Here is a 22,278-nt window from a genome sequence, read left to right on the forward strand (position 1 = left end):
GAGAATTTCAACTTTGAGGCAGTCAGTTTATCATTGGTAATATAATAAAAGAAGCACAGTTTTTGTAAGGGGACTATATTTCAGGGAGAATTTAATGTAACTTTTGACACACTGTATTAGAAATATTACTCTGCTGAATAATATTTGCTCACTTTTGAGATAGGTTAACCATGTGCCGATAAATCTAGTAATCAACGAGTAACGTCAGGACAGGAAGGCAGTCTCTTAAGACACGCGACATTGGGCTGTATGGAATTTTTCATTAATTTAAGCAATTTTGTAGAGCTCTGACGTCCAGATCAGTGACAAGTCCAATGCTCCTGAAATTTAAAGAGGACCATAAAAGGTTTACACAGTAAATTGCAGCAAACGAATTCAATGATGAACACAGAGTTGTGGAGCTGGCGGAGAATTTAGCCTTCGCGCAGAGACATTTTCTGGGACACTCTGAAGATATCTGGTGACATTTCCAAGTTCGCCCGGAACTGGGGACTGGCCAAGTCCAAGACTATTTGGCCCCTGACCCACGATCTTCCCTGGGAGCCATCCTCTGTCCTTCCCCCCTTGGCGCCCTCTGTCCTCACCCACTGCCTTCACGCCTGGGTGTGAGGTTTCTGCCAGACGTTGGGGCACAGAGAGCCTGCCTCGCATGCGTCCCCCGCACACGTGCCTGATGGCAGGTTGGCTCCGCACTGTCTCTGAGGGATCAGTCCTCAATGAGTCCCATTCCAGCTAACGAGCTTCTCTGCAGCTTAAAATACTCTAGTCAGAAGAAAGAAATATTTTAGCAAGTGTCTAATTGGAGCTCTCCCAATCACATATTTTTTTCATCAGGAGCCTTTGTATTTCGAGCTTTCGTAAGCCCGGTTATTCTGAGACACAATTTTACCGAGGAAGGAGAGAGTGGTTGTTTTTTTCTCTTCTAATTTGATTGTACCCCTTCATCCTCTTAGTTGCATGTTATCGAGTGTACCAGACCCAAACCATTCACATGTTCATATTTACATGGGTAAAGATTTACTTGAAAAGGGTTCTTGTAGGGACACCTGGGTGGCTCAGACGGTTAAGTGTCTCCAACTCTTGGATTCGGCTCAGGTCGTGATCTCATGGATTCATGAGTTCGAGCCCCACGTTGGGCTCCACTCTGACAGTGCAGAGCCTGCTTGGGATTCTCTCCCCCCCTTTCTCTCTTTCTCTCTCTCTCTCTCTCTCTCTCTCTCCTCCCTACCCCCAGGGTCCTGTCTCTGTCTCTCTCAAAATAAATCAATTTTTAAAAAGGGTTGTTTTAATGCATTCTCACTATCAAAATTAAGGCAACACCTCCTGCAAGAGGGTGGGAAATGTGGCCACTATTTCCCTGTGAAACCCAATGCGACGTTGGCCAAGTGGCGGGCACTCGATGAGCGTGGGCCTGCGACCAGGCCTGGGGACCAGGTCTGGGACGAGCCCCCGGCCGGGGCAGCTGGTCCCCGAGGCTACTCCCTCATCTGTCATCTGTGTCATTACCGGCTTGGCCGGGAGCCCGTTCAGCTTACATGCGTGATGATTCTATCCCACCGGTTCTCGAGGGGGAGGGGAAATGACTTCAAAAGCAGCTGAAGAAGAAAACAAGAAAACCCCGCCAGACCTCCTCTGGGGGAGGATTACTATTCCCATTTTGGATGCTGTCCCTAAAATCCCTACCCGTGGCCGGCCAGTAAAACGCTTCTCGGTGAGCACACGCCCCATCCCTGGACCGCTGGCGGGGAAAACGCACAGCGCTGCCTCCACCTGCTTTTCCTATGCCGAGTGTCAGAGACGAGGCCCCTGTAACGATTCCGCTTTTGCAACAGGCCCCGGATAACCAGAAAGCGTGGCACTCACGCGTCCTGGAGGCGCGATCATCAGGCCGTTTCTGCGGTGAATGAGTCACGTGAGCCCCGTGGGGCCCACTTCCGGCCACTGAAAAGAACATTGACGGCGCATGACCGGAAGCTCTCCGGGGGTCCCGGCTTGCTTCTGGGAGCCGCTGGGGAGCCAGGAACGGACGTGTCAACTGCGGGATCGGCTGTTACGTTCCGGAGGCTTGACTTCATGCCGATCGTGGATGAAGGAGGCAGAGTCCCCTTCTGGGAGCTGCTGACGGCCACCAGCTAGAAGGCATAAGCCTCGGACTCGGCCGATGCCATCCTCCAACTCGAGACACGATCGGGACCAAGTGGGGCAAAGACAAAGGAGCGGCTGGACTTCATCGTGGTGAAGGCCGCTGTTCTCCCGAGTGCGGGGGGGCAGTGGCCCGTCCGGCTGTCGGTGCCCTGGGTTGCATCCTGACCGATTCCCTGGCGTATTGTGTTACAGGAGCAGGTTAGGACTCGAACTAGCGACCGCTTTCACTTATGAACCATTTAATGATCTGCTCACAAACCCTTTTCTTCCTGCCCCCGAGTTGGGGACCCTGGATTTAGAAACTGTTGGACCCCCGGGGTGAGGGCTGCTTGCTTCCACCCGCAAACGCAACAGTGCTCCCCCTGCATTGAAGCCCCGACTGCCTCCTGGGATATCAGTCACTGCAAATCACTGGGTAGGTTGGGGGGAAAGGGTTATGGGATGGGCAGGAGGAATCCATCCCGATTATCAAGGGATCCTGTGTCTTGCCTCCCTACATTCTACATCTGGTTAATATTAAGGTCTCAGATTCCTCTGAAATGAAAGTCTGGGTCAGGATAGCGGGGAAAGAAGCCAACGAGCTGAGTGCTGCCTGAGAGCAAAGCAAAGCGTGCAGAGAGCAGAGAGTGGCCGAAGGGCGTCACGATGCCAGGACTGTTGCAGAAGTACATGCTGACACTGAATTTCCTTCCACGCTCCAGAGCTAACTTCCCTTCCCCCTCCCCTTGCTTTGCGAAACGTTCATGTAGACTTATTTATGGATGGTTACATTCACTGTTACTCTGTGGGTTTCAGAAGAGGGAGCTGTGCCCGTGACCATCTTGGAGGAGAGAACTGGGTGGGGCCCAGCGACCCTAGCCCTGGGACAGGAAGCAGAGACTGGAGACTTCCTGCTTTTGGTAAGTCAGTGCGGCACTCTTTACCGTTCGGAAGAGAACTACGCTGTTAACCCCCAACATTTGAAATGTCTGTAATTCTAACCGTGTATAAGAATGCGTATGAATTTTGGGAGGCTGTGCCTGTTCTTTTTGGACTTTTCGGTACCCGCCCACCGCCTGGCTCTGACGAATTTCCCCAGATGTGTTCTCCTAAGGAGAGGCACCTTGCTACCTGCTGCAGAGAAAGTCAGGACATGTGAGTAGGATCCCGGAGCCCCCATGAGCTGAGCCAGTGAGACTCTGGGGCAAAGATGAATCCATACACTCCTCCCAGCAAGAGGGACCACCTCCTGGGCCTAGGGCGTGGAATAGTTATGCCACAAGGTATATTTCCATATCTTTATAAATTCTAGAGGAACACAGGTTTATGAGAAGCCACCAAACGGAAGCAGGTCTCAGAACTACGTCCTGGGATGGAAAGATACAAGCCTAACCCAGTTGTAAATTCAGACTCAGTTCTGAAAGATGCTTACGATTCAGATACCGAAGATGTTCTGAGGGTTTTCTGTCAAACCCTCGGGGAAACAAGAATTCCATATTCTTTGAAGGAGGATGAGAAAAAGACAGCATGCAGACGCGTTCCAAATTTTGAAATTTTAACTGCTACTAAATGTGAACATGGATCATATGCTTCCCTCCAAACAGACTACATTTAATTGAGAGTAGGAACTCAAAGTCTGTTCCAAGAAGGAAGGAGCCTATTTCGAGAAATCAAGAAGGTCACTTTATTTTATTTTATTTTAGTCCTTAGTCTCTTACCTACCAGCTCCTTGGATACTCACAGCATCTTTATACTCATAGGGACATAATATTGACCCATTATTATCCCCATTTTACAGATGAGGAACCGACACACCACGAGGTAAAATGACTCCAAAGTCGCACGCCTGGTGTCAAAAGATAATTGTCAGAGTGAACCTCTTAGCGCCGTTTGACTTTCTAAACGACATGCCTGTACTTTTTTTTTGTAACTAAAATTTTTAAAAATTCCACCTGAAGATAGATTTATTTCCTCCCATTATATGTTTCTGGGTCTAACAGTTGCAATATTAGGCTTGCAAACATTGATGCAAAATTAGATCCAAAGATATTATGCCACGTTTTAAATTCACGTGTATAGGGGCGCCTGGGTGGCGCAGTCGGTTAAGCATCCGACTTCAGCTCAGGTCACGATCTCGCGGTCCGTGAGTTCGAGCCCCGCGTCGGGCTCTGGGCTGATGGCTCAGAGCCTGGAGCCTGTTTCCGATTCTGTGTCTCCCTCTCTCTCTGCCCCTCCCCCGTTCATGCTCTGTCTCTCTCTGTCCCAAAAATAAATAAACGTTGAAAAAAAAAATTAGAAAAAAAAAAAAAATAAATAAGTTCACGTGTATAATATCAGTCACAGGCTTTGAGAAGTGACCTTTTTGTTAGCCAGAACTCCTTGCATTAAATTCTATTCAGGAATCACAGCCTATTGTCTTAATGCATCTTTAAATAGAATTACCAGAGTGGCTGGGCATACCTATGCTTGAAACATTATTTGTCTAATTGCTTCTGCCTAATTAAGAGGTACATATTACGACAGATTTCAAATCGATTTCAAATTAAGTAAGATCTCGGAAAACGAGGACTAACGTAAACTGAATAAATTTGCTTCTTGTTTTTGCTCTTTCCTTTTTTTTTCCCCTTTTCTTTTCCTTTGAGGAATTTCATATCTGGTTTTTCAGAGGAAATCAGGAAACCATATACATGTTAAATAAAGTTCTATCCAGATCATAAGATCTACGCTTCAGATGAAAAAGGCTTTATAAATAATCTTTCTTTTTTTGCAACGTTTGTAATAATTCAGGTCATTCCTTCTGGCCAGTCGTATCATCTAGATAAAAAAAAAAATTGTCCAATCTTTGGTATTAACTTAGTACTTATGGAATATTACATAATGCAGTGCAGTCCAATTTATGGGATGAAACACGAATTTAAATAATTGAATATGGTTTATTTCACCTGTATTTCTTCTACACAGATACGCATACATGTTAAGAGTTGAGCCTTATTGACTTTACATGGACATATCTTTTTACTGAGTCTGATGACTAAAATAAAGTTTCAGAAATGGATTTTGGCTAACAAGTGCATTTACATCTATACATATATTATGAAAATACTTTCATTCTATTCTCTGAAACATTACATACACATCTTTTGCCTGGAGATACTTCCTATGTGAGTCAGCGTTCGTAAAATATATGCTAATAGGTAATGGTCAGTGTGCTACAAACATCATTGAGTTAGCATTGAGGTAACCTTCCAGTTATGTCCTTGCAATTTTTATAGATTATAAGATATAAAACACTGTATTTTGCCCCATTCAGACTTTCCATGCACAAGCACTGTCAGTTTTAGCCTGAAGTGTTTCTTCCAACATGGCCACGCACACAAAAATAATAATAATAAAGTAGGCGCCTATATGCAGAAATTTCTCCCAACCCTTCCAGAACGTAAATAATTGATCTATATGCATACGTAATAAGAAAGCTTTAAGAAAGGTGCCTTTGAAATTCAATTGCTTATCCAAATGTTTCTGGAGTAATACATTTGGAGACTCTGACTAGAATTTATAACGGCACAGGTTTTTATTGTCAGGTGGTTAAATGCCCTCGTCATAAAGTTACAGTGAAGTCACACCTGCAGAATGTACATGGGAGAGGTGTCGCAAATGGACGTCCTCTCCTTGTGACATTACTACCACTGTCTCTTTTAGTCTCTTAAATTCAAACGGGTAATTGCCCGATGCCCTCAAACCATCTATATGGGACTCCTCAAGTTTAGATCCAGTCAGGATCTAAGATTTAATCCCCAACACGAGGGTGGGGGTGCCCTACAAGGCTGAAGAGTACACTGACATGCGATCTTCATTTGGTAAGATGAGAGTGAGCTTGGGCTGGAAACTATGGTAAAAAGCGTATGAATCACCTCGAAATACCAGCTTAATACCATCCCTATTACGTTAGATTCCCAGGTTAAAATTAAGAACTCAGGAAACAGCAGGCGTTGGTGAGGATGCGGAGAAAGGGGAACCCTTTTGCACTGCTGGTGGGAATGCAAACTGGTGCAGCCGCCCTGGAGAACAGTATGGAGGTTCCTCAAAAAATTAAAAATAGATGGGGCGCCTGGGGGGCCCAGTCGGTGAAGCGTCCAACTTCGGCTCAGGTCATGATCTCATGGTCTGTGGGTTCGAGCCCCGCGTCGGGCTCTGTGCTGACAGCTCGGAGCCTGGAGCCTCCTTCGGATTCTGTGTCTCCCTCTCTCTCTGCCCCCCCTCCACTCACGCTTTGTTTCTCTGTCTCTCAAAAATGAATAAATGTTTTAAAAAATTAAGGGAAATTCAAAATAGAGTTACCCTATGATCCAGCAGTTGCACTACTAGGCATTTATCAAAAGGATACAAAAATGCTAGTTCGAAGGGACACAATGTACCCTAATGTTTGTAGCAGCGCTGTCACCAATAGCCAAACTATGGAAAGAGCCCAAATGTCCATCGACTGATGAATGGATAAAGAAGATATATGTATATGTGTGTGTGTGTGTGTGTGTGTGTGTGTGTAAAATGGAATATTACTCAGTCACCAAAAAGAATGAAATCTTGCATTTGCAGTGATATGGATGGAACTAGAATGTATTATGCTAAGCGAAATAAGTCAGAGAAAGGCAAATACCGTACGATTTCAGTCCTATGTGGAACTTAACAAACACAACAGATGAACACAGGGGACGGGAAGGAAAAATAAGATAAAAACAGAGAGGGAGACAAACCGTAAGAGACTCTTCAATGCAGAGAACAAACGGGGGGTTGCTGGAGGGGGAGGGGGGAGGGGGGAGGGGCTACATGGGGGATGGGCATTAAGGAGGGCTCTTGTCTGGACGAGCAGCAGGTGCTATATGTAAGTGAAGAATCACTAAGTTCCATTCCTGAGACCGTTATTTCACTATGTGTTAACTAACTCGGATTGGAATAAATTAAAAAATAATAAACTAGGAATCGATACGAAAAAAAGTTAGATTCCCACATGATATTTAAAAATAACCAGCAAGTAATCATATTATCGGTTTTAGCTCTGAGAATCTTTTATAAGATAGCCTCAGCCGAAAGTAATCACGCTCATTCAATTTCAGTCACGTAAGAGAATGCCGTTCTGTGCAAATTGTCAGATACACACCCCGAAATTAAACAACCGCATAAAGTGATTGGGAGAATTCATTTTCCAAACCTTCTTCCTCTCTCTGTTGCTCTCACGTTTCTTCTTTCGAACATCTCATCTCTCTTCTCGGCAAGTCCTCCACAGTAAGACAAAGCTTATGTTGTGAATCCCTGTAATCCGAACGATCTTCTCCTTTTTCATTCTTCCCATTACTTCTGATGACAAAGCCACCGCTGTTACTGAGGTGATGGCAATAATGGATGTTTGTGCTGGCTCTATCTTTTGTACTCCCTTCTTTGAGGGGGGGCCCTGGGCTGAGCTGGTAGCCTGATGAAGGAGGATGTGCTCTCTGCCCGAGTGTGTGGCGGGGGGGGGGGCGGGGATACAGTAATTGTTTGTCTTCGAAAACAAAGGCTCAAAACTTCACCCCAAATTAACATTGTAAACAATTCCCACGTCATCAATAATGACATTTGAAAATCTGGTTCTAACAGTCCGGGGAAGGAAAGGGAAGGAGAGGAAGGGAAATGTTTCAAGGGCTCTTGCCTCTTACACCTGTGATTCTCGAAACCTTCACCGAAATCTGTAAAGCATTGATGTTCACTCTGGAGTTTTATACTTTTAAACATTATTTATTTATTTTTTTTTCAACGTTTATTTATTTTTGGGACAGAGAGAGCCAGAGCATGAACGGGGGAGGGGCAGAGAGAGAGGGAGACACAGAATCGGAAACAGGCTCCAGGCTCTGAGCCATCAGCCCAGAGCCCGACGCGGGGCTCGAACTCACGGACCGCGAGATCGTGACCTGGCTGAAGTCGGACGCTTCACCGACTGCGCCACCCAGGCGCCCCTAGACATTATTGACTTTCTGGTAAGAAGGCAGATGTTAAGACCTTAGAACATGCACTCTGGCAAGAGGCAAACTATTAAATGCTGTTCGTTGAACTTTGTAACATAGATCCAGGACTCTCTCAATTTATTTTACCAGCTGTATTGAGGTATAATTCACATATCGCCCAGTGTACCACTTACAGTGCACAATTCGGTAGTTTCTGGCACATGCACAGAGTTTGCAACCAACCCCACCGTTAATTTCAGGACATATTCATCACCCCAGAAAGGAATCCCCTACCCTTGGGTGATCACCCTACCATCTCAAGTCCCCAAACCTAAGCCCCCACTAATTCACTTTGTTCAAGCCTCTGAAACCTTTGAAACCTGATTCAAAGTGAATCAGCACTTTGATATAAATCTCCAGCTCTCTGCCACTATCATTTGAATTTAAGAATTTTATTTTTTGAGCAGTTTTGGGTTTATAGAAATATTGAGCAGAATGGACAGAGTTCCCATATACTCACTTCAGCCTTGCAACACCCTCGTCCCCTTTTCTCTGTTACTAACGTGTTGTATTAGGGGTATGTTTGTTACAACTGATGAGTCAATACTGAAACACAATTGTTAATTGAAATTTACAACAGGGTTCACTCTTTGTGTTGTACATTCTATGGGTTTTGACAAATGTATAACATCATGTATTCACCATTGCAGTCTCATACAGGGTAGTTCCTTTTTTTTAAAAAAAAAAAAAGTTTATTTATTTATTTTGAAAGAGAGAGAGAGAGAGAGAGAGAGAGCAGGGAAAAGGCAGAGGGAGAGAGAGAGAATCCCAACCAGGCTCTAGGCTGCCAGTGAAAAGCCCGACTTCAGGCTCGAACCCATGGACCGTGAGATCATGACCTGAGCTGACCACCAAGACTCGGATGCTTAACCCACCGAGCCAGCCAGGCGCCCCCAGAGTAGTTTGACTGTCCTAAAAATTCTTGCAATCTATCTGTTCATCCCTCCTTCTCTTGCTCTTAGCCCCTGGAAACCACTGATCTTTTTACTGTCTTCATAGTTTTGCTTTTTTCTGCAATGCCATATGGCTGGAAGAATATAATATGTAGCCTTTTCAGACAGGCTTCTTACACTTAGCAATATGCTTTTAGGGTTCCTCTGTCTTTTTTTTTTCTCACTTGATAGCTCTTTTTTTTTTTTTTTTATTGTGGAATAGGATTCTGTTGTCTGAATATAACACATTGGTTTATCCATTCATCTACGGAAGGTACATACAGAGGAGTGTGATTGGTGGATCGTATAATTGGAATATGTTTAATTTTGTAAGAAACTGACAAACTGTCTTCCAAAGTGGCTGTAGCATTTCGGGGCGCCTGGGTGGCTCAGTCGATTAAGCGTCCGGCTTCGGCTCAGGTCATGATCTCACGGTCCGTGAGTTCGAGCCCCGCGTTGGGCTCTGTGCTGACAGCTCAGAGCCTGGAACCTGTTCCGGATTCTGTGGTCTCCCTCTCTCTCTGACCCTCCCCCGTTCATGCTCTGTCTCTCTCTGTCTCAAAAATAAAAAATTAGGGGCGCCTGGGTGGCGCAGTCGGTTAAGCGTCCGACTTCAGCCAGGTCACGATCTCGCCGTCCGTGAGTTCGAGCCCCGCGTCGGGCTCTGGGCTGATGGCTCAGAGCCTGGAGCCTGTTTCTGATTCTGTGTCTCCCTCTCTCTCTGCCTCTCCCCCATTCATGCTCTGTCTCTCTCTGTCCCAAAAATAAATAAACGTTGAAAAAAAAATAATAAAAAAAAAAATAAAAAATTAAAAAACAAACAACACACGTCAAAGTGGCTGTACCATTTTGCATTCCCACTAGTCTGTGGTTTCCCGGAAGTTTTTAATGTAGTGAAATCCAAGTTATCAATTTTTTTCATTCGAGAATTGTGCTTTTAGTATTGTGTCTAAAGAAGTCATTGCCCGGCCCTGGGTGACCTAGATTTTTCTCCTCTGTTAAAGAGCTTTGTGTGTTACATTTAGGTCTGTGATCCTTTTTGAGTTAATTTTTGTGAAAGGCAGAATTGCCTTTGCTCCTTTGTCAAAGATCAGTTGACTGTATTTGTATGGTTCTATTTCTGGGCTCTCTATTCAGTTCCATTGATCTATTTGTCTCTTCTTTTGCCAATATCACATGGCCTTAATGACTGTAATTTTATAGTAAGTGTTGATGATGGGTGGTGGCAAGCCTCCAGCCTTGTTCTTCTCCCTCAATATTATGTTGGCTACTCTGTTTTTTTTATGAACTTTGGAATACGTTTGTCAATATCCAGAAAATAACTTGCCGGGGTTTTGATTTGGATTCATTGAGTCGGTAGATCAAGTTGGAAAGATATGACACCTTAACAATTTTTGATCTTCCTATAAAAGGAGAATGAACTCTCTCTCCATGTATTTAAATGCCCTTTTGTTCCTTTATCAGAGGTGTGTGGCTTTTAATCATGTATATCTTGTACCTAGTTTCTTAGATTTATGCCCAGCTATTTCATGCTTTTGGTGCTAATGTAAATGATACCGTGTTTTTAATTTAAAGCCCAAGTATACAATGCTGGTATATAGGAAAGCAATCAACTTTTGTATGTGAAAATATATCCTGCAATCTTGCCGTAAGTGTTTTTGGGTTACCAGAATTTTTTGTTGATTCTATAAGATTTTCTGCATAGATGATCTTGTCATCTGGGAACGAAGACAGTTTATTTCTCCCCTTCCAATCTATTTACGTTTTATGCCCTTTTCTTTCTAGTTGTATTGGCTGTGACTTCCAGACAAGGTTGAAAAGGAGGGGCGACAGGGGAGGTGGTTGCCTTGTCCCTGACCTTAGCGGGAGGCGTCTAGTTTGTTACCAGTAAGGATTATGTTTGATGCGGACTTTTGGTAAATGCTCGTTACCAAATTGCAATAGTTCTCTCTATTTCTACGTTGCTGCAAGTTTTTGCTGTGAATAAATGATGCGTTTTGTCAGATTCTCTTCTGCATCTTCTGATGTGATCATATTGTTTTTCTGCTTTAGCCTGTTGAGATGACAAATTTCACTAATTGGCTTTCTAACATTGAACCAGTCTTGCATACCTGGAATGAATCCCTCTTGGGTCTGGTATAGAATTCTTTTCATATCTTGTTGGATATGATTTGCTACTAGCTTATTGAGGACTTTGGTGTCCATATCCATTAAAGATATCTGTCCGAATTTTTCTTGTGTTGTAAGACTTTATATATATATTTTTTTTAAAAGAAAGAGAGAGTGAGGGGCACCTGGGTGGCTCAGTCGGTTAAGCGTCCGACTTCGGCTCAGGTCATGATCTCACGGTCTGTGAGTTCGAGCCCCGCATCGGGCTCTGTGCTGACAGCTCAGAGCCTGGAGCCTGTTTTGGATTCTGTGTCTCCCTCTCTCTCTCTGACCTACCCCCCCCCCCCCCCCCCCGTTCATGCTCTGTCTCTCTCTGTCTCAAAAATAAATAAACATTAAAAAAAAGAGGGGCGCCTGGGTGGCTCAGTCGGTTAAGCATCCGACTTCGGCTCAGGTCATGATTTCACGGTCCGTGAGTTCGAACCCCGCGTCGGGCTCTGTGCTGACAGCTCAGAGCCTGGAACCTGTTTCGGATTCTGTGTCTCCCTCTCTCTGACCCTCCCCCGTTCGTGCTCTGTCTCTCTCTGTCTCAAAAATAAATAAACATTAAAAAAAAAAAAGAAAAGAAAGAGTGCACATGTGGGTACAAGTGGGGGAGGGGCAGAGGGAGAGGAACGGAGAGAATCTTTAGCAGGCTCCACACTCAGCGCAGGGCCCGATGCAGGACTCAATCTCATGACCCTGGGATCACGACCTGAGCCAAAGTCAAGTGTTGAACGCTTAACCGACTGAGCCACGCAGGCACCCCTCTGTGTTTTTGATACTAGGGTGATACTGACCTCATAAAATGTATTAAGACGTATGCATTTTTGTTCTATGTTTTTGGAAAAGATTTTAGAAAATAAGCGTAATTTTTTCCCCTAAAATGCTTGGTAAAATTCACCAACGAACCCATCTGGCCCTCGTGTTTTCCGTTTGTCAGATACTAAGCATGATTCCAATTCTTTAATAGATAGAGGGCTAGGCAGACTGTCCATTTCCCTGTGTGACCTTTGGTGCTGAGCAAATGGATATCGCCATGCAAGAAAGAGGTGTAGACAAAAACTTCACACCTTTCACATATATTGACTCATGGGGGTGCCTGGGGGGCTCAGCTAAACATCCGACTCTTGATTCAGCTCAGGTCATGATCTCACGGTGTGTGGGATCAAGCCCCGCGTGGGGCTCTGTGCTGACAGTGTGGAGCCTGCTTAGGATTCCTTCTCTCTTCTCTCTCTCTGCCCCTCCTTGCTCTCTCTCTCTCTCTCTCTCTCTCTCTCAAAAATAAATAAATAAATATTTTAAAAAACAGATCCAAGAATTCAATATAAAATGCAATGGAACTTTACGAAAATTAAGTACTCCTGCTTTGAGAAAGACACTGTTAATAGAATGAAAAGTCAAGCCACAGTCTGGGAAAAAATATTTGTGAAAACATGTGCCCGATAAAGGGTTGATATCCAAAATATAGGAAGAATCTTTTTTTACAACATTTAAAAAATTTTATTTATTTGTTTTCAAAGGGAGAGAGAGTGAGCATAAGCAGAGGAGGGGCAGAGAGAGAGAGAGAGAGAGCATGAGCAGGACAGGCACAGAGAGAGAGAGAGAGGGAGAGAGAGAATCCCAAGCAGGCTCCGCACCGTCAGCACAGACAGTGGGCTCCAACTCACAAACCATGAGGTCACGACCTGAGCCGGAAACCAAGACTTGGATGCCTAACCGTCTGAGGCATGCAGGTGCCCCCCAAATATACAAACAATCTTTAACCCTCAACAACCGATTAAAACTGGGCGAAAAAATCTGAAGAGACACCTCACTAGAGAAGATACACAGATGACAAATAAGCTTATGACAAGATGCTTAACATCGTATGTCACTAGGGGATTGTAAATTAAATCAGCAGTGAGGGGGCGCCTGGGTGGCGCAGTCGGTTAAGCGTCCGACTTCAGCCAGGTCACGATCTCGCGGTCCGTGAGTTCGAGCCCCGCGTCGGGCTCTGGGCTGATGGCTCAGAGCCTGGAGCCTGTTTCCGATTCTGTGTCTCCCTCTCTCTCTGCCCCTCCCCCATTCATGCTCTGTCTCTCTCTGTCCCAAAAATAAATAAATGTTGAAAAAAAAATTAAAAAAAAAATCAGCGGTGAGATGTCACCACACGCCTAACAGAATTATGTAAAATCCAGAACCCTGATAACACCACACGTTCTCGCGGAGCAAGAACTCTCACTTACGGCTGGTGGGAATGCAAAATGGTGCCACCTCTAGGGAAGACAGTTTGGCAGTTTCTTACAAAATCCATTTACGCTTACCATATCATCAAGCCATTGTACCCAAAGGTGTGGAAGGCTTCTGTTGCACAAAACCTGCACGTGAATGCTTATAACAGCTTTATTTTATACTTGTCAAACTCGGAAGCAGTTGCGATGTCCTCAGTGGGTGAGTGGACACATACACATCCAGGCGATGGAATGTGAGTCAGCGGACTAAAGACATGAGCTGGTAGGCCACAAAAACACACGGAGGAGGAAACTTAAAAGCATATCACAAAGTATAAGAAACAATCTGAAGAGGCCCCGTACCGAATGATTTCAACTCTAGGGCATTCTGGGAAAAGCTGGTGGAAGAATCAGTGGTTGCAGGGGTGAGGCATAGGGGCTGGAAGGCAATGGAAGTATCCTGTGTGTGTCATGGTGGACGTGTGTCAAGCCTGTAGAATACACAACACAAAGAATGAACCCTAATGTCAACCATGGCAACAATAATGTGTTAATACTGGTTCATTAGGTGCAATAAATGTGTTCTATATATATATATATATATATATATATATATATATATACACACACACACATATATATATATATATATATACACACACATATTTATATACATGCTATTTCTTGTATATATATTTTCTACGTAGAAAAATAGACAATAAGCTAAAGACTTGGTTTTTTTTGGAGAAGGAAACTGGTGATAAGAGCTACGAAAAGTGTCTTACTGCCTTGCACATTGGCAAATGTGTTCATTGCCCAAAATGGTACAATCTTAGATTGATGGAACTTCATTGGATTCTTGAAATTCTAGAGTGTCACTCTATTTCTGAAAAATAAAAAAAAAATACATGCATATATATTATATGATAATTGTAGAAATAGATAACAAACTGGTATTTATAATTAAAGTTTTGAATGTAATATAAAAAGCTGTTCTTTGGGGGAGCCTGGGTGGCTCAGTCAGTTAAGCGTCTGACTATGGATTTCGGCTCAAGTCATGATCTCAGTGTTGTGAGATCGAGCCCCCCATTGGGAGTGGAGTCTGCTTGGGCTTCTCTCTCTCCCTGTCTCTCTGCCTCTCCCCCATTCATGCACGCATGTGCTCGCGCAGTCCCTCTCGCTCTCTCTCTCTCTCTCTCTGTCTCACTCTCTCACTCTTATGAATAAATCACCTTCGGAAAAACAGCTTTTCTTTGAATTGTTTCTACATGAGGTAAAGCAGTGTTTTTCTGTTTGTTTAATTAAAACTATCTCCGTAGTTTGAAAATATTTTTTCGTATCATTAGCCTTTGAAAGCCAACCAATACCATATTAACTTTTATTAATTTCAATAATACTGATTCCTAATATCATATTTACAGAGGAATGACCATTCATATTTTCACATGTGAGGAAGGACTTTCTTTGGGAAGACACCCTGTTAACCATGGATCTTAATCAACTAAATAATTCATATTTATTGATAATCTATAGTCAACTGACTGTTACACTGAAGATAATGACATCATGATCAATAAGTTTAGCTTTGGAAGAAAGAATAGTTTCAAAATAATGAAAAAAAATCTATATTCTGGTCTTCAATATCCATATGATGAATTAGACAAATTTGAGGGTGTAACTCCTAAAATCTCACCCTTGTACTCTGACTTATGCCTCACTTTTATGCAATTTATCCTCACATCCAGTAATGCAGAATTTCTTTTTTTAAAAAATTTTTTAATGTTTTATTTATTTTTGAGACAGAGAGAGACAGAGCAAGAGCAGGGGACGGGCAGAGAGAGAGGGAGGCACAGAATCCGAAGCAGGCTCCAGGCTCCGAGCTGTCAGCACAGAGCCTGACTCGGGGCCAGAACCCACAAACCGCGAGATCATGACCTGCGCTGAAGTCAGACGCTTAACCAACCGAGCCACCCAGGCGCCCCCAGAATTTCTTTGTAAGAAACCCAACACTGAAGTAAAACTGTTCCTTTTATTGTTATCTTGCTTTGGTTCCGAGAAATCTATCATGACAAAGTAACAGCTTTTTCGTTTATGCACTCTCTTGATTTTTTGGCTGCTTTATGTGTTTCATGAGTGTGAAATAATGGAATAAGGACACGGTGCAAACAGCCATTGTCGGCAAGTGTGGGTGGGACAGTGCGTGAGGCCGAGCTGCCGAGCTGCAGGAGAAAGCTGTTCCCCTGAAGTCACTGTGGGGTTTGGGACTGGCTGCTCGCACAGGCTCACCTGGTTTGGGGCCGTCCAAAGTACATCGCTCAGGGACAAAGACGTCTGAAGTTCACCTGACCCTACAGGATATGAGGGTCATAGGCAATAGGGCACACACTTTCTGCTGTACTTTTTCTCGCCTTGGAAGAGAGAATACTTCATTGAGAGTCTCTCCAGAGCCCTGGATTCCTAAACCCATTCGGCAATAACCGAGGGGCGGGTCTCTGAGAGAAGGAAAGGCCATGCAAACTAAAATTTAATCCAGGACCCCTACAAAGCTACAGAATTTATACCGGTTTTCTTCACTTTAGTTTTAACTTTTTTTCAATGTTTGTTTATATTTGAGAGAGAGAGAGAGAAAGAGCACAAGCGGGGGAGGAGCAGAGAGAGAGGGAGACACGGAATCTGAAGCAGGCTCCGGGCTCTGAGCTGTGAGCACAGGGCCTGGCATGGGGCTTGAACTCAGGAATTGAGAGATCATGACCTGAGCCGAAGTTGGAGCTTAACCCACTGAGCCCCCTGGGCGCCCCATCTTCACTTTAGTTTTGGAAGAGCCATGTAAAATTGGTACTTCAGAGTTGAAAATATTAAGATTGAAAAATTGGGGTGCCTGGGTGGCGCAGTCGGTTAAGCGTCCGACTTCAGCCAGGTCACGATCTTGCGGTCCGTGAGTTTGAGCCCCGCGTCAGGCTCTGGGCTGATGGCTCAGAGCCTGGAGCCTGTTTCCAATTCTGTGTCTCCCTCTCTCTCTGCCCCTCCCCCGTTCATGCTTTGTCTCTCTCTGTCCCAAAAATAAATAAACGTTGAAAAAAAAAAATTTAAGATTGAAAAGACAGAGTTTGTAGAAATAGAGTGTGTGATTAATACATATAGATCAATAGCATTTCTATACAGCAGTAAGGATGAGAACACGTGGTGTTTTGAGTGATCCACCATTTACAAGTAAAATTAGCACCTGCTGGGGGGCGCCTGGGGGGCTCAGCTGGTTAAGCGTCTGACTCTCGTTTTCAGTTTAGGTCACGATCTTGTGGTTTGTGAGTTCGAGCCCCGTGTTGGGCGCCGCGGTGGTTGTCATTATCTCTTATCTCTCTCCCTCTCTCTCTCTCTGCCCCTCCCCCACTTGTGCTTTCTCTCTCTCTGTCTCTCTCTCTCAAAATAAATAAAAAATAAACTTAAAGTCAAAGAAAGCACCTGGGAAGAAGTCCAGCAACACTGTGCCACCCACCTTGAATGTGGAAAACAGTAAAAAATGGAGTGAAATATGCGTAAAACTTAACGGTGAAGGTAAGCCCATGCTCACAGATACGAAGTCTTATGCTTTTATGACGTCAGTTCTCCTAAACTGATCTGTGGGTTTGGGGCAACCTCAAGAAACTTTTGTAGAATTTTTCAAACTACTTGGTAATAAGATTGCAAAACGGATCTGGAAATAAAAAGACAAAGCAGGGAAGGAAGTTCTGCAGGAAAAAAACCCCGATGAACATGCAAGCAACGAAAGCAAAGAGCAGACAATATTGAAAACAAAAAAGCAACCAGCCACAACGACCCTGAGGAAATCCTGCCTCTTGTAACGATGCGCATAGACCTTGGGGGCATTATGCTAAGTGCAATAAGTCAGCGCAAAAAGGCAAACACTGTGTGATTTCCTGTTCATGTGGAATCTGAAATCAGAGTCCCAGAAACTGCAGAATGGTGGTTTGCAGATGTGGGTGGGGGAAATGGGGGGGATGTCGGTGAAAGGGTACAACTTTTTGTCGTCGTTTTCACTGCTTTTTATTTTTATTTTTGAGAGAGTGAGAGCAGAGGAGGGGTGGGGGGGGGGTCAGAGGATCCGAAGCAGGCTCCCCTGTGCTGACAGCAGAGAGCCCCACGCGGGGCTCAAACTCATGAACCGTGAGATCTTGCCCTGAGCTGAAGTTGGACGCTTAACCCACTGAGTCGGCCAAGGGCCCCGATCAGCATTTATTAATCTATTTACTGTATGAATCCTTCCAGTATGTTTTGGGTTTCCAATCGGGCCAAAATTGGACTTCTGTGTTAGTTCTTCTGTTTCCTCCCTCTGCATCCAGGTGTCTTTCCTTTTCTCCTCTCTTTTCCTCCCTCTCTCCCCCTTCCTTCCCTCCTTTTTTCCCTTCCCACTCCCTCCTTTCTCTCTACTTTCCTCCCCCCTCCCCTCCCCTCCCCTTTCTTTCTTTCTTTCTTTCTTTCCTTCCTTCCTTCTTTCTTTCTTTCCTTCCTTCTTTCTTTCTTTCTTTCTTTCTTTCCTTCCTTCTTTCTTTCTTTCTTTCTTTCTTTCTTTCTTTCTTTCTTTCCTTCCTTCTTTCCTTCCTTCCTTGTTTCTTTCTTTCTTTTCTTTCTTTCCTTCCTTCCTTCCTTCTTTCTTTCTTTCTTTCTTTCCTTCCTTCCTTCCTTCTTTCTTTCCTTCCTTCTTTCTTTCTTTCTTTCCTTCCTTCCTTCTTTCTTTCCTTCCTTCTTTCTTTCTTTCCTTCTTTCTTTCTTTCTTTCTTTCTTTCTTTCCTTCCTTCTTTCTTTCTTTCCTTCCTTCTTTCTTTCTTTCTTTCTTTCTTTCTTTCCTTCCTTCCTTCTTTCCTTCCTTCCTTCCTTCTTTCCTTCTTTCTTTCTTTCCTTCCTTCCTTCCTTCCTTCTTTCCTTCTTTCTTTCTTTCCTTCCTTCCTTCCTTCTTTCTTTCCTTCTTTCTTTCTTTCTTTCTTTCCTTCCTTCTTTCTTTCCTTCCTCTTTCTTTCTTTCTTTCTTTCTTTCTTCCTTCCTTCCTTCCTTTCCTTCCTTCCTTCCTTCCTTCTTTCTTTCTTTTCTTTTCTTTCTTTCTTTCTTTCTTTCTTTCCTTCTTTCTTTCTTTCTTTCTTTCTTTCTTTCTTTCTTTCCTTCCTTCCTTCCTTCCTTCTTTCTTTCTTTCTTTCCTTCCTTCCTTCCTTCCTTCTTTCCTTCTTTCTTTCTTTCCTTCCTTCCTTCTTTCTTTCCTTCTTTCTTTCTTTCTTTCTTTCTTTCCTTCTTTCTTTCTTTCTTTCTTTCTTTCTTTCCTTCCTTCTTTCTTTCTTTCCTTCCTTCCTTCCTTCCTTCTTTCTTTCTTTCCTTCCTTCCTTCCTTCCTTCCTTCCTTCCTTCCTTCTTTCTTTCCTTCTTTCTTTCTTTCTTTCTTTCCTTCCTTCCTTGTTTCTTTCTTTCTTTCTTTCTTTCTTTCTTTCTTTCTTTCCTTCCTTCCTTGTTTCTTTCTTTCTTTCTTTCTTTCTTTCTTTCTTTCCATGCTTCGGGGCATAAACCCTGCTTCTTACAAGTTTCTTCCTCCAGAGACCCTCAAATCACTGTCACGCCATGACAATGGTGTCATGAACTCCTACGCTGTACCACATGGGGTGCCGTGAGTGTTTTTCCTCTAACCCTGAGGATCAGGATTAGACACAGCCAATAGCAGGAAAGGGAAGGACCTAGTGAAGCCCATCGGCTTCCGGGAGTGTTGCAATTGCCACCTCCAGTCCAGGCTCAGGACCGTGACTCCTGTCCCCAAGTGTCTGTTGAAAGCTTTGACTTCTTTCAGTGAAATCTGTAACAGAGGCTCGGGAGGAATCAGCAAAGGCAGGACAAACCAGTACCGCGCTAATGGAAATGTTGCCATCGAGCAGCGGCTCCAGGCAAAAAGCACGCTGGCCGGGAGGCAACCGAACAGCTCAGCACAGCCGGACAAGAGGGTAAAGCCCCCAAGCGGTGGTGACCGCTGTCTAGATATTCTGTTGCAGCGTGGGCTGTGTTCAGTCATCTGCAGAAACGGGATGGATTTCCACCCAAAGTCTGATTCTGTTGTCAAAAATGATGATGCACACACACACACACACACACACACGCACACACACCCCCACCACCACCCCCAAGAGGGTATGAACAGGTTTATACTTCTATGTGAGACTTTCAGGGGAAAGCAAGGAAGACTTCCCAAGCTGGTCCAAAACCGGCTTGGAGGTTTTATGATGGTTAGGGCTCGGGGCTGGGGTTCAGATGGAGATCCTAGCTCGTGGCCCAGATCTCTCACCCGCACCGAAGGAGGGGAACTGGCATGTCTTATCGGCTTGTCCAGATAGGGGCACAGAGGGCAAGAGGCACGAGTGAGACGTGAAAGCCTCAAACGTCAAAAAACGGGGCCAGACTCTTAATTACACCTTTGACGCTAATGATTCCTAGGTATGCAAGAAACACGAAGAGATACAAAGGAAGGTTTGCGATAAGAAAAAGAGTGACATCACCCGAATGCCTGAATGCACGTGGATCATCAGATTGTAGATACCCTCACGATGGATATTGACACACCTGTGAAAATAAACGTGCTACAGTTCTGCAGGACGATGCGGAGAGAACATAATAAAATATTGCTGAGTGAAAAAAGCCAGACAACATTCATTATAATATCCTTTTTAGAGAGTTCAAGAGCAAACACAGTCAAAGAATAAGCGTTGGGAAACATCGTCATCGAAAAGTTGTCGAGGGGCGCCTGGGTGGCTCAGTCGGTTGAGCGTCTGACTTCAGCCAGGTCACGATCTCGCGGTCCGGGAGTTCGAGCCCCGCGGCGGGCTCTGGGCTGATGGCTCGGGGCCTGGAGCCTGTTTCCGATTCTGTGTCTCCCTCTCTCTCTGCCCCTCCCCCGTTCATGCTCTGTCTCTCTCTGTCCCAAAAATAATTGAACGTTGAAAAAAAAAAAAAAAAAGTCGTGCCTGCTGCCTGACCTGTGAGCTGGACCCTGGCAGTCGGAGGCTCCTCACCCCTCTCTGCCCTTGGAATGTGGGTTCTGCTTGCCTTTCCCGCTCCCAGAGGCTCCAAGGACATGGCCTTGAGACAGTGATGTGGTGTTGAGAACACCTGCATAGTATATGTGACTGAACCCAGTGAGGGTCCCTTTGTAAATGTTTAAGATTTGGGGATCCATTCATCCCCCTTCTTTTTTTTTAATGTTTATTTATTTTTGAGAGAGAGAGAGAGAGAGAGAGAGAGAGAGGCAGAGGGAGAGGGAGACACAGAATCCAAAGGAGGCTCCAGGCTCTAAGCTGTCAGCCACGGGGCTCGAACCCACGAACCATGAGATCATGACCTGAGCTGAAGTCGGACGCTTAACCAGGTGAGCCACCCAGGTGCCCCCATTCATCCCACTTCTGCCCAAGACAAGCCTTGTATGTAAGTTCCCTTTGCTTTTTAAAGCTGCCACCTTCCAACTAGAGTAACTTGCCTCTTTCTTTGGTTTCTCTCTGCCCTCTGTGTACAGGAGTCAGGCTCAGATTACACCAGCTCCCAGGAGAGTTACGAACCAACAATAAGTTATTTAGACGGCTGTCTCTATTGATAAAAGGGGGGCATTATGAGGGAAAAATACATTGGCAGCTATTTTATTTTTGGGGTTCTGGGTAGCATCACAAGTATTTGTTACCTTTATTATTTTTATATGAATATTAAAATTTTTAAATGTTTATTTATTTTGAGAGAGAGAGAGAGAGAGAGAGAAAGAGACAGAGAGTAAGCATGTAGAGGGATGGGCAGAGAAAGAGGAGAGAGAGAACCCCAACCAAGCTCTGAGCCGTCAGCACAGAGCCCGATGTGGAGCTCGATCCCGTGAACCACTAGATCATGACCTGAGCCAAAACCGAGAGTCGAACGCTCAACCAACTGAGCCGCCCAGGTGCCCCTATGTGAATATTTTAATACTCATTGAAATATAATTTGTTAGCAAATCTATTCAAATAAATAAAATCAAGTTAATAAAATCAGGCCAACACATGAACCAATGATCAGTGGGATTAGAGGTGAACACAAAGTATGTGTTCAATCAAGGGAAAATCTAGATTGTTCTCCGTGCTTAAAATTCTTCCAATAAAAAGGAAGCTAAGTTTCCAAGAGTTTCACTTGGCGATTGTAAGCAGCACAGGCAGAATGGGACCGGGAGTCCGTAGGGCTCAGACTGGCTCTCCCAGACTCCTCCCTGCTCAAGGGCCCTGGTAGCGCCCTTGACCTCCTCTGCAAAGCCTCTCTCCAATGTTGGCGCCATATGCATTTTTACAATGCTTGGTTTTATTTTCCAGGATAGCGGGGGCACAGCTTAAACCCCTGTAGTTATAATCTGTTCACCTGTCACGAATCTGGTCCCGGGACGTGCGGTAGGCAGGATCTCCCGGAGCTCCTGGCGGCTGCCAGAATCCCCCCAAACCACTGCTGGGGGACAGGGCAGCGCTCAGAGTCGCAAAGGAACCCCTTTTAGAGGTGCAATCCACAATCGAGTACTGACAGCAGGCTTTTTATTCGCAGTTTTAGCCTAATTCTGTATAAAGGACGGGAAAGAAGGATTTTTAACCCCAGGAATCTATGAAGATGGGGACAGGGGGAGTCGGACACCTCCTGTGAATGAAATTGCCTTTCAGTTTCTAGGTTTCGTGGATTTTTATTCGGTCCAATAAAAACACCACCACGAGAATAGCTTTTGTTTTTGTAATTACCATGCTGCTGCCTGTTCCCTTACCCACTGCCCCCCCTGCCCCGCCCTTGGTGGGGGGGCTCCCTTTGATTGAAT

The 22,278-nt window shown here is 44.6% G+C and overlaps 1 long non-coding RNA gene across 1 annotated transcript in view; it reads left to right on the plus strand.

Annotated features, from left to right (window-relative positions):
• Nucleotides 1-1,985: 1,985 nt before the first annotated feature.
• The window catches only part of LOC123593095, a 36,592-nt gene continuing 16,299 nt past the window's right edge, over nt 1,986-22,278 (plus strand). Inside the window, exons 1-2 of the long non-coding RNA XR_006710119.1 lie at nt 1,986-2,560; nt 2,941-3,044. This is a non-coding gene — a long non-coding RNA (uncharacterized LOC123593095). The remainder of the gene's footprint in view (nt 2,561-2,940; nt 3,045-22,278) is intronic.

This window comes from Leopardus geoffroyi, chromosome D4 (genome assembly GCF_018350155.1).
Source record: "Leopardus geoffroyi isolate Oge1 chromosome D4, O.geoffroyi_Oge1_pat1.0, whole genome shotgun sequence".
NCBI lineage: Eukaryota > Metazoa > Chordata > Mammalia > Carnivora > Felidae > Leopardus > Leopardus geoffroyi.